Here is a 13972-nt window from a genome sequence, read left to right as displayed (position 1 = left end):
AGCTGTGGAGATCAGCCAGTGGCTCAGGATCTGCCAGAGTGACAGATTTTCAGGGAGGCAACGGCGTCGCATTAGTGGAGGAGCGCGGCAAAGCATCAGCAAGGGAGAGCCACTGCTGGGCTCTCCTTCGATAGCTCAGCTGGTAGAGCGGAGGACTGTAGTGTGTCGCAAACCTGTCATCCTTAGGTCGCCGGTTCAATTCCGGCTCGAAGGAGCCCCCCACCCTGCTGCTTTTTGCAAACAGTCAGCATCCACCAGCACGCGGGCCACAGCAACACAGATGAGCTGAAAAGGCGACACGTCGGCACACGCCCTTCCCCCTCTGCAACCAGCCAGCCAGCTGTCTCCTTGCTGCGGCTGCAGCTGACGGCCAGCAGGGTGCCTCGTTTTCGACACAAACGCATGAAAGCACTTTGTGCTCACTGCAACCAAATGAAGTCTTCTATCAGTCAGGCGGGGCCCTGCGACGTCACCTCACGCTCGTGGTGGCTGCGCCAAGGCTGAAGTCGTTTCCACCTCCAATCAGCAATCGCCATCGCCTCAGCACTTCTTTCCTCGTCCACGGGGCCTTCCGCCTCGCCTGAGTCCACCAGCTGCCGCTGCCGCTCCTCCGACAAGTTGGTTCTTTCAGCGAGACAGGCATCAGCAATGTTTGGTCTCAGCCGTCCGACGGGTGAGAGGATTTCCTGCACATCCTGGAGCGTGGCTGCTCAGGATCCACTGCGGAAGGAGCGAAAGCGTGGCCGGCTCACCTACCGGGGGATTAGTTCAACTGTTGGAGCGCACGCGTGAGGTAGTGGGATCGATGCCCGCATTCTCCACTTGCTTTTAAAACTGCGAGTGCACCCACTCACTCAGCTGGTCTGCAGCAGACGGAATACCGTTTGCGTACGCCGCCTCCCTGAGAGTGGTCCCGAAAGATCAAAAGCTTCACGCGTGAGCGACAGGCAGGTCCTGCTGTGTCAGGGTGCAGCGTAGGAAGGAAGTCGAGCTGCGCAGTGAAGGGAAACGCCTGCGGCGTTGATGTTTTTTCCCTGCGGGGTGCAAGTCAGCACCTTGAAAGGATCACACCGGTGGTGGGTGAGTCGCCTGAGGTCAGCGGGCACGTCCTGGACGTGTTTGGAGGCAACTTGAACCAGTCGGTAAGCTGCGGCCCAAACCCTAACCTGACATGTACACGAAGCTGCGAGTCAGGTACTGTACCGGCAGAATCTGGCAGTTTCGGATCAGCACTCGAGACGATTTCTTCATGCCAGCACAGGCCGAAGCTGTGGAGATCAGCCAGTGGCTCAGGATCTGCCAGAGTGACAGATTTTCAGGGAGGCAACGGCGTCGCATTAGTGGAGGAGCGCGGCAAAGCATCAGCAAGGGAGAGCCACTACTGGGCTCTCCTTCGATAGCTCAGCTGGTAGAGCGGAGGACTGTAGTGTGTCGCAAACCTGTCATCCTTAGGTCGCCGGTTCAATTCCGGCTCGATGTAGCCCCCCACCCTGCTGCTTTTTGCAAACAGTCAGCATCCACCAGCACGCGGGCCACAGCAACACAGATGAGCTGAAAAGGCGACACGTCGGCACACGCCCTTCCCCCTCTGCAACCAGCCAGCCAGCTGTCTCCTTGCTGCGGCTGCAGCTGACGGCCAGCAGGGTGCCTCGTTTTCGACACAAACGCATGAAAGCACTTTGTGCTCACTGCAACCAAATGAAGTCTTCTATCAGTCAGGCGGGGCCCTGCGACGTCACCTCACGCTCGTGGTGGCTGCGCCAAGGCTGAAGTCGTTTCCACCTCCAATCAGCAATCGCCATCGCCTCAGCACTTCTTTCCTCGTCCACGGGGCCTTCCGCCTCGCCTGAGTCCACCAGCTGCCGCTGCCGCTCCTCCGACAAGTTGGTTCTTTCAGCGAGACAGGCATCAGCACTGTTTGGTCTCAGCCGTCCGACGGGTGAGAGGATTTCCTGCACATCCTGGAGCGTGGCTGCTCAGGATCCACTGCGGAAGGAGCGAAAGCGTGGCCGGCTCACCTACCGGGGGATTAGTTCAACTGTTGGAGCGCACGCGTGAGGTAGTGGGATCGATGCTCGCATTCTCCACTTGCTTTTAAAACTGCGAGTGCACCCACTCACTCAGCTGGTCTGCAGCAGACGGAATACCGTTTGCGTACGCCGCCTCCCTGAGAGTGGTCCCGAAAGATCAAAAGCTTCACGCGTGAGCGACAGGCAGGTCCTGCTGTTTCAGGGTGCAGCGTAGGAAGGAAGTCGAGCTGCGCAGTGAAGGGAAACGCCTGCGGCGTTGATGTTTTTTCCCTGCGGGGTGCAAGTCAGCACCTTGAAAGGATCACACCGGTGGTGGGTGAGTCGCCTGAGGTCAGCGGGCACGTCCTGGACGTGTTTGGAGGCAACTTGAACCAGTCGGTAAGCTGCGGCCCAAACCCTAACCTGACATGTACACGAAGCTGCGAGTCAGGTACTGTACCGGCAGAATCTGGCAGTTTCGGATCAGCACTCGAGACGATTTCTTCATGCCAGCACAGGCCGAAGCTGTGGAGATCAGCCAGTGGCTCAGGATCTGCCAGAGTGACAGATTTTCAGGGAGGCAACGGCGTCGCATTAGTGGAGGAGCGCGGCAAAGCATCAGCAAGGGAGAGCCACTGCTGGGCTCTCCTTCGATAGCTCAGCTGGTAGAGCGGAGGACTGTAGTGTGTCGCAAACCTGTCATCCTTAGGTCGCCGGTTCAATTCCGGCTCGAAGGAGCCCCCCACCCTGCTGCTTTTTGCAAACAGTCAGCATCCACCAGCACGCGGGCCACAGCAACACAGATGAGCTGAAAAGGCGACACGTCGGCACACGCCCTTCCCCCTCTGCAACCAGCCAGCCAGCTGTCTCCTTGCTGCGGCTGCAGCTGACGGCCAGCAGGGTGCCTCGTTTTCGACACAAACGCATGAAAGCACTTTGTGCTCACTGCAACCAAATGAAGTCTTCTATCAGTCAGGCGGGGCCCTGCGACGTCACCTCACGCTCGTGGTGGCTGCGCCAAGGCTGAAGTCGTTTCCACCTCCAATCAGCAATCGCCATCGCCTCAGCACTTCTTTCCTCGTCCACGGGGCCTTCCGCCTCGCCTGAGTCCACCAGCTGCCGCTGCCGCTCCTCCGACAAGTTGGTTCTTTCAGCGAGACAGGCATCAGCAATGTTTGGTCTCAGCCGTCCGACGGGTGAGAGGATTTCCTGCACATCCTGGAGCGTGGCTGCTCAGGATCCACTGCGGAAGGAGCGAAAGCGTGGCCGGCTCACCTACCGGGGGATTAGTTCAACTGTTGGAGCGCACGCGTGAGGTAGTGGGATCGATGCCCGCATTCTCCACTTGCTTTTAAAACTGCGAGTGCACCCACTCACTCAGCTGGTCTGCAGCAGACGGAATACCGTTTGCGTACGCCGCCTCCCTGAGAGTGGTCCCGAAAGATCAAAAGCTTCACGCGTGAGCGACAGGCAGGTCCTGCTGTTTCAGGGTGCAGCGTAGGAAGGAAGTCGAGCTGCGCAGTGAAGGGAAACGCCTGCGGCGTTGATGTTTTTTCCCTGCGGGGTGCAAGTCAGCACCTTGAAAGGATCACACCGGTGGTGGGTGAGTCGCCTGAGGTCAGCGGGCACGTCCTGGACGTGTTTGGAGGCAACTTGAACCAGTCGGTAAGCTGCGGCCCAAACCCTAACCTGACATGTACACGAAGCTGCGAGTCAGGTACTGTACCGGCAGAATCTGGCAGTTTCGGATCAGCACTCGAGACGATTTCTTCATGCCAGCACAGGCCGAAGCTGTGGAGATCAGCCAGTGGCTCAGGATCTGCCAGAGTGACAGATTTTCAGGGAGGCAACGGCGTCGCATTAGTGGAGGAGCGCGGCAAAGCATCAGCAAGGGAGAGCCTCTACTGGGCTCTCCTTCGATAGCTCAGCTGGTAGAGCGGAGGACTGTAGTGTGTCGCAAACCTGTCATCCTTAGGTCGCCGGTTCAATTCCGGCTCGAAGTAGCCCCCCACCCTGCTGCTTTTTGCAAACAGTCAGCATCCACCAGCACGCGGGCCACAGCAACACAGATGAGCTGAAAAGGCGACACGTCGGCACACGCCCTTCCCCCTCTGCAACCAGCCAGCCAGCTGTCTCCTTGCTGCGGCTGCAGCTGACGGCCAGCAGGGTGCCTCGTTTTCGACACAAACGCATGAAAGCACTTTGTGCTCACTGCAACCAAATGAAGTCTTCTATCAGTCAGGCGGGGCCCTGCGACGTCACCTCACGCTCGTGGTGGCTGCGCCAAGGCTGAAGTCGTTTCCACCTCCAATCAGCAATCGCCATCGCCTCAGCACTTCTTTCCTCGTCCACGGGGCCTTCCGCCTCGCCTGAGTCCACCAGCTGCCGCTGCCGCTCCTCCGACAAGTTGGTTCTTTCAGCGAGACAGGCATCAGCAATGTTTGGTCTCAGCCGTCCGACGGGTGAGAGGATTTCCTGCACATCCTGGAGCGTGGCTGCTCAGGATCCACTGCGGAAGGAGCGAAAGCGTGGCCGGCTCACCTACCGGGGGATTAGTTCAACTGTTGGAGCGCACGCGTGAGGTAGTGGGATCGATGCTCGCATTCTCCACTTGCTTTTAAAACTGCGAGTGCACCCACTCACTCAGCTGGTCTGCAGCAGACGGAATACCGTTTGCGTACGCCGCCTCCCTGAGAGTGGTCCCGAAAGATCAAAAGCTTCACGCGTGAGCGACAGGCAGGTCCTGCTGTTTCAGGGTGCAGCGTAGGAAGGAAGTCGAGCTGCGCAGTGAAGGGAAACGCCTGCGGCGTTGATGTTTTTTCCCTGCGGGGTGCAAGTCAGCACCTTGAAAGGATCACACCGGTGGTGGGTGAGTCGCCTGAGGTCAGCGGGCACGTCCTGGACGTGTTTGGAGGCAACTTGAACCAGTCGGTAAGCTGCGGCCCAAACCCTAACCTGACATGTACACGAAGCTGCGAGTCAGGTACTGTACCGGCAGAATCTGGCAGTTTCGGATCAGCACTCGAGACGATTTCTTCATGCCAGCACAGGCCGAAGCTGTGGAGATCAGCCAGTGGCTCAGGATCTGCCAGAGTGACAGATTTTCAGGGAGGCAACGGCGTCGCATTAGTGGAGGAGCGCGGCAAAGCATCAGCAAGGGAGAGCCACTGCTGGGCTCTCCTTCGATAGCTCAGCTGGTAGAGCGGAGGACTGTAGTGTGTCGCAAACCTGTCATCCTTAGGTCGCCGGTTCAATTCCGGCTCGAAGGAGCCCCCCACCCTGCTGCTTTTTGCAAACAGTCAGCATCCACCAGCACGCGGGCCACAGCAACACAGATGAGCTGAAAAGGCGACACGTCGGCACACGCCCTTCCCCCTCTGCAACCAGCCAGCCAGCTGTCTCCTTGCTGCGGCTGCAGCTGACGGCCAGCAGGGTGCCTCGTTTTCGACACAAACGCATGAAAGCACTTTGTGCTCACTGCAACCAAATGAAGTCTTCTATCAGTCAGGCGGGGCCCTGCGACGTCACCTCACGCTCGTGGTGGCTGCGCCAAGGCTGAAGTCGTTTCCACCTCCAATCAGCAATCGCCATCGCCTCAGCACTTCTTTCCTCGTCCACGGGGCCTTCCGCCTCGCCTGAGTCCACCAGCTGCCGCTGCCGCTCCTCCGACAAGTTGGTTCTTTCAGCGAGACAGGCATCAGCAATGTTTGGTCTCAGCCGTCCGACGGGTGAGAGGATTTCCTGCACATCCTGGAGCGTGGCTGCTCAGGATCCACTGCGGAAGGAGCGAAAGCGTGGCCGGCTCACCTACCGGGGGATTAGTTCAACTGTTGGAGCGCACGCGTGAGGTAGTGGGATCGATGCCCGCATTCTCCACTTGCTTTTAAAACTGCGAGTGCACCCACTCACTCAGCTGGTCTGCAGCAGACGGAATACCGTTTGCGTACGCCGCCTCCCTGAGAGTGGTCCCGAAAGATCAAAAGCTTCACGCGTGAGCGACAGGCAGGTCCTGCTGTTTCAGGGTGCAGCGTAGGAAGGAAGTCGAGCTGCGCAGTGAAGGGAAACGCCTGCGGCGTTGATGTTTTTTCCCTGCGGGGTGCAAGTCAGCACCTTGAAAGGATCACACCGGTGGTGGGTGAGTCGCCTGAGGTCAGCGGGCACGTCCTGGACGTGTTTGGAGGCAACTTGAACCAGTCGGTAAGCTGCGGCCCAAACCCTAACCTGACATGTACACGAAGCTGCGAGTCAGGTACTGTACCGGCAGAATCTGGCAGTTTCGGATCAGCACTCGAGACGATTTCTTCATGCCAGCACAGGCCGAAGCTGTGGAGATCAGCCAGTGGCTCAGGATCTGCCAGAGTGACAGATTTTCAGGGAGGCAACGGCGTCGCATTAGTGGAGGAGCGCGGCAAAGCATCAGCAAGGGAGAGCCTCTACTGGGCTCTCCTTCGATAGCTCAGCTGGTAGAGCGGAGGACTGTAGTGTGTCGCAAACCTGTCATCCTTAGGTCGCCGGTTCAATTCCGGCTCGAAGTAGCCCCCCACCCTGCTGCTTTTTGCAAACAGTCAGCATCCACCAGCACGCGGGCCACAGCAACACAGATGAGCTGAAAAGGCGACACGTCGGCACACGCCCTTCCCCCTCTGCAACCAGCCAGCCAGCTGTCTCCTTGCTGCGGCTGCAGCTGACGGCCAGCAGGGTGCCTCGTTTTCGACACAAACGCATGAAAGCACTTTGTGCTCACTGCAACCAAATGAAGTCTTCTATCAGTCAGGCGGGGCCCTGCGACGTCACCTCACGCTCGTGGTGGCTGCGCCAAGGCTGAAGTCGTTTCCACCTCCAATCAGCAATCGCCATCGCCTCAGCACTTCTTTCCTCGTCCACGGGGCCTTCCGCCTCGCCTGAGTCCACCAGCTGCCGCTGCCGCTCCTCCGACAAGTTGGTTCTTTCAGCGAGACAGGCATCAGCAATGTTTGGTCTCAGCCGTCCGACGGGTGAGAGGATTTCCTGCACATCCTGGAGCGTGGCTGCTCAGGATCCACTGCGGAAGGAGCGAAAGCGTGGCCGGCTCACCTACCGGGGGATTAGTTCAACTGTTGGAGCGCACGCGTGAGGTAGTGGGATCGATGCTCGCATTCTCCACTTGCTTTTAAAACTGCGAGTGCACCCACTCACTCAGCTGGTCTGCAGCAGACGGAATACCGTTTGCGTACGCCGCCTCCCTGAGAGTGGTCCCGAAAGATCAAAAGCTTCACGCGTGAGCGACAGGCAGGTCCTGCTGTTTCAGGGTGCAGCGTAGGAAGGAAGTCGAGCTGCGCAGTGAAGGGAAACGCCTGCGGCGTTGATGTTTTTTCCCTGCGGGGTGCAAGTCAGCACCTTGAAAGGATCACACCGGTGGTGGGTGAGTCGCCTGAGGTCAGCGGGCACGTCCTGGACGTGTTTGGAGGCAACTTGAACCAGTCGGTAAGCTGCGGCCCAAACCCTAACCTGACATGTACACGAAGCTGCGAGTCAGGTACTGTACCGGCAGAATCTGGCAGTTTCGGATCAGCACTCGAGACGATTTCTTCATGCCAGCACAGGCCGAAGCTGTGGAGATCAGCCAGTGGCTCAGGATCTGCCAGAGTGACAGATTTTCAGGGAGGCAACGGCGTCGCATTAGTGGAGGAGCGCGGCAAAGCATCAGCAAGGGAGAGCCACTGCTGGGCTCTCCTTCGATAGCTCAGCTGGTAGAGCGGAGGACTGTAGTGTGTCGCAAACCTGTCATCCTTAGGTCGCCGGTTCAATTCCGGCTCGAAGGAGCCCCCCACCCTGCTGCTTTTTGCAAACAGTCAGCATCCACCAGCACGCGGGCCACAGCAACACAGATGAGCTGAAAAGGCGACACGTCGGCACACGCCCTTCCCCCTCTGCAACCAGCCAGCCAGCTGTCTCCTTGCTGCGGCTGCAGCTGACGGCCAGCAGGGTGCCTCGTTTTCGACACAAACGCATGAAAGCACTTTGTGCTCACTGCAACCAAATGAAGTCTTCTATCAGTCAGGCGGGGCCCTGCGACGTCACCTCACGCTCGTGGTGGCTGCGCCAAGGCTGAAGTCGTTTCCACCTCCAATCAGCAATCGCCATCGCCTCAGCACTTCTTTCCTCGTCCACGGGGCCTTCCGCCTCGCCTGAGTCCACCAGCTGCCGCTGCCGCTCCTCCGACAAGTTGGTTCTTTCAGCGAGACAGGCATCAGCAATGTTTGGTCTCAGCCGTCCGACGGGTGAGAGGATTTCCTGCACATCCTGGAGCGTGGCTGCTCAGGATCCACTGCGGAAGGAGCGAAAGCGTGGCCGGCTCACCTACCGGGGGATTAGTTCAACTGTTGGAGCGCACGCGTGAGGTAGTGGGATCGATGCCCGCATTCTCCACTTGCTTTTAAAACTGCGAGTGCACCCACTCACTCAGCTGGTCTGCAGCAGACGGAATACCGTTTGCGTACGCCGCCTCCCTGAGAGTGGTCCCGAAAGATCAAAAGCTTCACGCGTGAGCGACAGGCAGGTCCTGCTGTTTCAGGGTGCAGCGTAGGAAGGAAGTCGAGCTGCGCAGTGAAGGGAAACGCCTGCGGCGTTGATGTTTTTTCCCTGCGGGGTGCAAGTCAGCACCTTGAAAGGATCACACCGGTGGTGGGTGAGTCGCCTGAGGTCAGCGGGCACGTCCTGGACGTGTTTGGAGGCAACTTGAACCAGTCGGTAAGCTGCGGCCCAAACCCTAACCTGACATGTACACGAAGCTGCGAGTCAGGTACTGTACCGGCAGAATCTGGCAGTTTCGGATCAGCACTCGAGACGATTTCTTCATGCCAGCACAGGCCGAAGCTGTGGAGATCAGCCAGTGGCTCAGGATCTGCCAGAGTGACAGATTTTCAGGGAGGCAACGGCGTCGCATTAGTGGAGGAGCGCGGCAAAGCATCAGCAAGGGAGAGCCTCTACTGGGCTCTCCTTCGATAGCTCAGCTGGTAGAGCGGAGGACTGTAGTGTGTCGCAAACCTGTCATCCTTAGGTCGCCGGTTCAATTCCGGCTCGAAGTAGCCCCCCACCCTGCTGCTTTTTGCAAACAGTCAGCATCCACCAGCACGCGGGCCACAGCAACACAGATGAGCTGAAAAGGCGACACGTCGGCACACGCCCTTCCCCCTCTGCAACCAGCCAGCCAGCTGTCTCCTTGCTGCGGCTGCAGCTGACGGCCAGCAGGGTGCCTCGTTTTCGACACAAACGCATGAAAGCACTTTGTGCTCACTGCAACCAAATGAAGTCTTCTATCAGTCAGGCGGGGCCCTGCGACGTCACCTCACGCTCGTGGTGGCTGCGCCAAGGCTGAAGTCGTTTCCACCTCCAATCAGCAATCGCCATCGCCTCAGCACTTCTTTCCTCGTCCACGGGGCCTTCCGCCTCGCCTGAGTCCACCAGCTGCCGCTGCCGCTCCTCCGACAAGTTGGTTCTTTCAGCGAGACAGGCATCAGCACTGTTTGGTCTCAGCCGTCCGACGGGTGAGAGGATTTCCTGCACATCCTGGAGCGTGGCTGCTCAGGATCCACTGCGGAAGGAGCGAAAGCGTGGCCGGCTCACCTACCGGGGGATTAGTTCAACTGTTGGAGCGCACGCGTGAGGTAGTGGGATCGATGCTCGCATTCTCCACTTGCTTTTAAAACTGCGAGTGCACCCACTCACTCAGCTGGTCTGCAGCAGACGGAATACCGTTTGCGTACGCCGCCTCCCTGAGAGTGGTCCCGAAAGATCAAAAGCTTCACGCGTGAGCGACAGGCAGGTCCTGCTGTTTCAGGGTGCAGCGTAGGAAGGAAGTCGAGCTGCGCAGTGAAGGGAAACGCCTGCGGCGTTGATGTTTTTTCCCTGCGGGGTGCAAGTCAGCACCTTGAAAGGATCACACCGGTGGTGGGTGAGTCGCCTGAGGTCAGCGGGCACGTCCTGGACGTGTTTGGAGGCAACTTGAACCAGTCGGTAAGCTGCGGCCCAAACCCTAACCTGACATGTACACGAAGCTGCGAGTCAGGTACTGTACCGGCAGAATCTGGCAGTTTCGGATCAGCACTCGAGACGATTTCTTCATGCCAGCACAGGCCGAAGCTGTGGAGATCAGCCAGTGGCTCAGGATCTGCCAGAGTGACAGATTTTCAGGGAGGCAACGGCGTCGCATTAGTGGAGGAGCGCGGCAAAGCATCAGCAAGGGAGAGCCTCTACTGGGCTCTCCTTCGATAGCTCAGCTGGTAGAGCGGAGGACTGTAGTGTGTCGCAAACCTGTCATCCTTAGGTCGCCGGTTCAATTCCGGCTCGAAGTAGCCCCCCACCCTGCTGCTTTTTGCAAACAGTCAGCATCCACCAGCACGCGGGCCACAGCAACACAGATGAGCTGAAAAGGCGACACGTCGGCACACGCCCTTCCCCCTCTGCAACCAGCCAGCCAGCTGTCTCCTTGCTGCGGCTGCAGCTGACGGCCAGCAGGGTGCCTCGTTTTCGACACAAACGCATGAAAGCACTTTGTGCTCACTGCAACCAAATGAAGTCTTCTATCAGTCAGGCGGGGCCCTGCGACGTCACCTCACGCTCGTGGTGGCTGCGCCAAGGCTGAAGTCGTTTCCACCTCCAATCAGCAATCGCCATCGCCTCAGCACTTCTTTCCTCGTCCACGGGGCCTTCCGCCTCGCCTGAGTCCACCAGCTGCCGCTGCCGCTCCTCCGACAAGTTGGTTCTTTCAGCGAGACAGGCATCAGCAATGTTTGGTCTCAGCCGTCCGACGGGTGAGAGGATTTCCTGCACATCCTGGAGCGTGGCTGCTCAGGATCCACTGCGGAAGGAGCGAAAGCGTGGCCGGCTCACCTACCGGGGGATTAGTTCAACTGTTGGAGCGCACGCGTGAGGTAGTGGGATCGATGCTCGCATTCTCCACTTGCTTTTAAAACTGCGAGTGCACCCACTCACTCAGCTGGTCTGCAGCAGACGGAATACCGTTTGCGTACGCCGCCTCCCTGAGAGTGGTCCCGAAAGATCAAAAGCTTCACGCGTGAGCGACAGGCAGGTCCTGCTGTTTCAGGGTGCAGCGTAGGAAGGAAGTCGAGCTGCGCAGTGAAGGGAAACGCCTGCGGCGTTGATGTTTTTTCCCTGCGGGGTGCAAGTCAGCACCTTGAAAGGATCACACCGGTGGTGGGTGAGTCGCCTGAGGTCAGCGGGCACGTCCTGGACGTGTTTGGAGGCAACTTGAACCAGTCGGTAAGCTGCGGCCCAAACCCTAACCTGACATGTACACGAAGCTGCGAGTCAGGTACTGTACCGGCAGAATCTGGCAGTTTCGGATCAGCACTCGAGACGATTTCTTCATGCCAGCACAGGCCGAAGCTGTGGAGATCAGCCAGTGGCTCAGGATCTGCCAGAGTGACAGATTTTCAGGGAGGCAACGGCGTCGCATTAGTGGAGGAGCGCGGCAAAGCATCAGCAAGGGAGAGCCACTGCTGGGCTCTCCTTCGATAGCTCAGCTGGTAGAGCGGAGGACTGTAGTGTGTCGCAAACCTGTCATCCTTAGGTCGCCGGTTCAATTCCGGCTCGAAGGAGCCCCCCACCCTGCTGCTTTTTGCAAACAGTCAGCATCCACCAGCACGCGGGCCACAGCAACACAGATGAGCTGAAAAGGCGACACGTCGGCACACGCCCTTCCCCCTCTGCAACCAGCCAGCCAGCTGTCTCCTTGCTGCGGCTGCAGCTGACGGCCAGCAGGGTGCCTCGTTTTCGACACAAACGCATGAAAGCACTTTGTGCTCACTGCAACCAAATGAAGTCTTCTATCAGTCAGGCGGGGCCCTGCGACGTCACCTCACGCTCGTGGTGGCTGCGCCAAGGCTGAAGTCGTTTCCACCTCCAATCAGCAATCGCCATCGCCTCAGCACTTCTTTCCTCGTCCACGGGGCCTTCCGCCTCGCCTGAGTCCACCAGCTGCCGCTGCCGCTCCTCCGACAAGTTGGTTCTTTCAGCGAGACAGGCATCAGCAATGTTTGGTCTCAGCCGTCCGACGGGTGAGAGGATTTCCTGCACATCCTGGAGCGTGGCTGCTCAGGATCCACTGCGGAAGGAGCGAAAGCGTGGCCGGCTCACCTACCGGGGGATTAGTTCAACTGTTGGAGCGCACGCGTGAGGTAGTGGGATCGATGCCCGCATTCTCCACTTGCTTTTAAAACTGCGAGTGCACCCACTCACTCAGCTGGTCTGCAGCAGACGGAATACCGTTTGCGTACGCCGCCTCCCTGAGAGTGGTCCCGAAAGATCAAAAGCTTCACGCGTGAGCGACAGGCAGGTCCTGCTGTTTCAGGGTGCAGCGTAGGAAGGAAGTCGAGCTGCGCAGTGAAGGGAAACGCCTGCGGCGTTGATGTTTTTTCCCTGCGGGGTGCAAGTCAGCACCTTGAAAGGATCACACCGGTGGTGGGTGAGTCGCCTGAGGTCAGCGGGCACGTCCTGGACGTGTTTGGAGGCAACTTGAACCAGTCGGTAAGCTGCGGCCCAAACCCTAACCTGACATGTACACGAAGCTGCGAGTCAGGTACTGTACCGGCAGAATCTGGCAGTTTCGGATCAGCACTCGAGACGATTTCTTCATGCCAGCACAGGCCGAAGCTGTGGAGATCAGCCAGTGGCTCAGGATCTGCCAGAGTGACAGATTTTCAGGGAGGCAACGGCGTCGCATTAGTGGAGGAGCGCGGCAAAGCATCAGCAAGGGAGAGCCTCTACTGGGCTCTCCTTCGATAGCTCAGCTGGTAGAGCGGAGGACTGTAGTGTGTCGCAAACCTGTCATCCTTAGGTCGCCGGTTCAATTCCGGCTCGAAGTAGCCCCCCACCCTGCTGCTTTTTGCAAACAGTCAGCATCCACCAGCACGCGGGCCACAGCAACACAGATGAGCTGAAAAGGCGACACGTCGGCACACGCCCTTCCCCCTCTGCAACCAGCCAGCCAGCTGTCTCCTTGCTGCGGCTGCAGCTGACGGCCAGCAGGGTGCCTCGTTTTCGACACAAACGCATGAAAGCACTTTGTGCTCACTGCAACCAAATGAAGTCTTCTATCAGTCAGGCGGGGCCCTGCGACGTCACCTCACGCTCGTGGTGGCTGCGCCAAGGCTGAAGTCGTTTCCACCTCCAATCAGCAATCGCCATCGCCTCAGCACTTCTTTCCTCGTCCACGGGGCCTTCCGCCTCGCCTGAGTCCACCAGCTGCCGCTGCCGCTCCTCCGACAAGTTGGTTCTTTCAGCGAGACAGGCATCAGCACTGTTTGGTCTCAGCCGTCCGACGGGTGAGAGGATTTCCTGCACATCCTGGAGCGTGGCTGCTCAGGATCCACTGCGGAAGGAGCGAAAGCGTGGCCGGCTCACCTACCGGGGGATTAGTTCAACTGTTGGAGCGCACGCGTGAGGTAGTGGGATCGATGCCCGCATTCTCCACTTGCTTTTAAAACTGCGAGTGCACCCACTCACTCAGCTGGTCTGCAGCAGACGGAATACCGTTTGCGTACGCCGCCTCCCTGAGAGTGGTCCCGAAAGATCAAAAGCTTCACGCGTGAGCGACAGGCAGGTCCTGCTGTTTCAGGGTGCAGCGTAGGAAGGAAGTCGAGCTGCGCAGTGAAGGGAAACGCCTGCGGCGTTGATGTTTTTTCCCTGCGGGGTGCAAGTCAGCACCTTGAAAGGATCACACCGGTGGTGGGTGAGTCGCCTGAGGTCAGCGGGCACGTCCTGGACGTGTTTGGAGGCAACTTGAACCAGTCGGTAAGCTGCGGCCCAAACCCTAACCTGACATGTACACGAAGCTGCGAGTCAGGTACTGTACCGGCAGAATCTGGCAGTTTCGGATCAGCACTCGAGACGATTTCTTCATGCCAGCACAGGCCGAAGCTGTGGAGATCAGCCAGTGGCTCAGGATCTGCCAGAGTGACAGA

The 13972-nt window shown here is 58.7% G+C and overlaps 11 non-coding genes across 11 annotated transcripts; all 11 read left to right on the top strand.

Annotated features, from left to right (window-relative positions):
* Positions 1-124: 124 nt before the first annotated feature.
* On the top strand, positions 125-214 carry trnay-gua (transfer RNA tyrosine (anticodon GUA)). Its single transcript is given in 2 exon segments — positions 125-161; positions 179-214. It is a non-coding gene; the product is annotated as a tRNA-Tyr (tRNA).
* Positions 215-1390: 1176 nt separating this feature from the next.
* On the top strand, positions 1391-1480 carry trnay-gua (transfer RNA tyrosine (anticodon GUA)). The gene is given in 2 exon segments: positions 1391-1427; positions 1445-1480. It is a non-coding gene; the product is annotated as a tRNA-Tyr (tRNA).
* Positions 1481-2656: 1176 nt separating this feature from the next.
* Positions 2657-2746, top strand: trnay-gua (transfer RNA tyrosine (anticodon GUA)). The gene is given in 2 exon segments: positions 2657-2693; positions 2711-2746. It is a non-coding gene; the product is annotated as a tRNA-Tyr (tRNA).
* Positions 2747-3922: 1176 nt separating this feature from the next.
* On the top strand, positions 3923-4012 carry trnay-gua (transfer RNA tyrosine (anticodon GUA)). Its single transcript is given in 2 exon segments — positions 3923-3959; positions 3977-4012. It is a non-coding gene; the product is annotated as a tRNA-Tyr (tRNA).
* A 1176-nt stretch (positions 4013-5188) lies between these two features.
* trnay-gua (transfer RNA tyrosine (anticodon GUA)) lies at positions 5189-5278 on the top strand. Its single transcript is given in 2 exon segments — positions 5189-5225; positions 5243-5278. It is a non-coding gene; the product is annotated as a tRNA-Tyr (tRNA).
* A 1176-nt stretch (positions 5279-6454) lies between these two features.
* trnay-gua (transfer RNA tyrosine (anticodon GUA)) lies at positions 6455-6544 on the top strand. Its single transcript is given in 2 exon segments — positions 6455-6491; positions 6509-6544. It is a non-coding gene; the product is annotated as a tRNA-Tyr (tRNA).
* Positions 6545-7720: 1176 nt separating this feature from the next.
* On the top strand, positions 7721-7810 carry trnay-gua (transfer RNA tyrosine (anticodon GUA)). Its single transcript is given in 2 exon segments — positions 7721-7757; positions 7775-7810. It is a non-coding gene; the product is annotated as a tRNA-Tyr (tRNA).
* A 1176-nt stretch (positions 7811-8986) lies between these two features.
* On the top strand, positions 8987-9076 carry trnay-gua (transfer RNA tyrosine (anticodon GUA)). The gene is given in 2 exon segments: positions 8987-9023; positions 9041-9076. It is a non-coding gene; the product is annotated as a tRNA-Tyr (tRNA).
* Positions 9077-10252: 1176 nt separating this feature from the next.
* On the top strand, positions 10253-10342 carry trnay-gua (transfer RNA tyrosine (anticodon GUA)). Its single transcript is given in 2 exon segments — positions 10253-10289; positions 10307-10342. It is a non-coding gene; the product is annotated as a tRNA-Tyr (tRNA).
* Positions 10343-11518: 1176 nt separating this feature from the next.
* On the top strand, positions 11519-11608 carry trnay-gua (transfer RNA tyrosine (anticodon GUA)). Its single transcript is given in 2 exon segments — positions 11519-11555; positions 11573-11608. It is a non-coding gene; the product is annotated as a tRNA-Tyr (tRNA).
* A 1176-nt stretch (positions 11609-12784) lies between these two features.
* trnay-gua (transfer RNA tyrosine (anticodon GUA)) lies at positions 12785-12874 on the top strand. Its single transcript is given in 2 exon segments — positions 12785-12821; positions 12839-12874. It is a non-coding gene; the product is annotated as a tRNA-Tyr (tRNA).
* The last annotated feature ends 1098 nt before the right edge of the window (positions 12875-13972 follow it).

The sequence above is a fragment of the Chiloscyllium punctatum genome, chromosome 5, assembly GCF_047496795.1.
Source record: "Chiloscyllium punctatum isolate Juve2018m chromosome 5, sChiPun1.3, whole genome shotgun sequence".
NCBI lineage: Eukaryota > Metazoa > Chordata > Chondrichthyes > Orectolobiformes > Hemiscylliidae > Chiloscyllium > Chiloscyllium punctatum.
Note: the sequence above shows the minus strand (reverse complement) of the source record. Positions and strands in the feature narration are given on the sequence as shown.